The following is a 275-nucleotide window of genomic DNA, read 5'->3' as shown; positions in this document are numbered from 1 at the left end:
TTTATTTATTTATTTATTTATTTATTTATTTATTTATTTATTTATTTATTTTATTTGACAGAGAGAGAGAAAGAGAGATCACAAGTAGGCAGAGAGGCAGGCAGGGGGGGGGGCGAAGCAGGCTCCCTGCTGAGCAGAGAGCCCGATGCGGGACTCGATCCCAGGACCTGAGATCATGACCTGAGCTGAAGGCAGAGGCTTAACCCACGGAGCCACTCAGGTGCCCCAAGCTGTTGAATTTAAATTTAAAGAAATACTTCAGACTTCTGGAAAGT

Source organism: Enhydra lutris, unplaced genomic scaffold (genome assembly GCF_002288905.1).
Source record: "Enhydra lutris kenyoni isolate GAN:26980312 unplaced genomic scaffold, ASM228890v2 scaffoldscaffold54, whole genome shotgun sequence".
NCBI classification, from domain to species: Eukaryota; Metazoa; Chordata; class Mammalia; order Carnivora; family Mustelidae; genus Enhydra; species Enhydra lutris.
The sequence above is the reverse complement of the archived record's forward strand: the minus strand, read 5'-3'. Positions refer to the sequence as shown.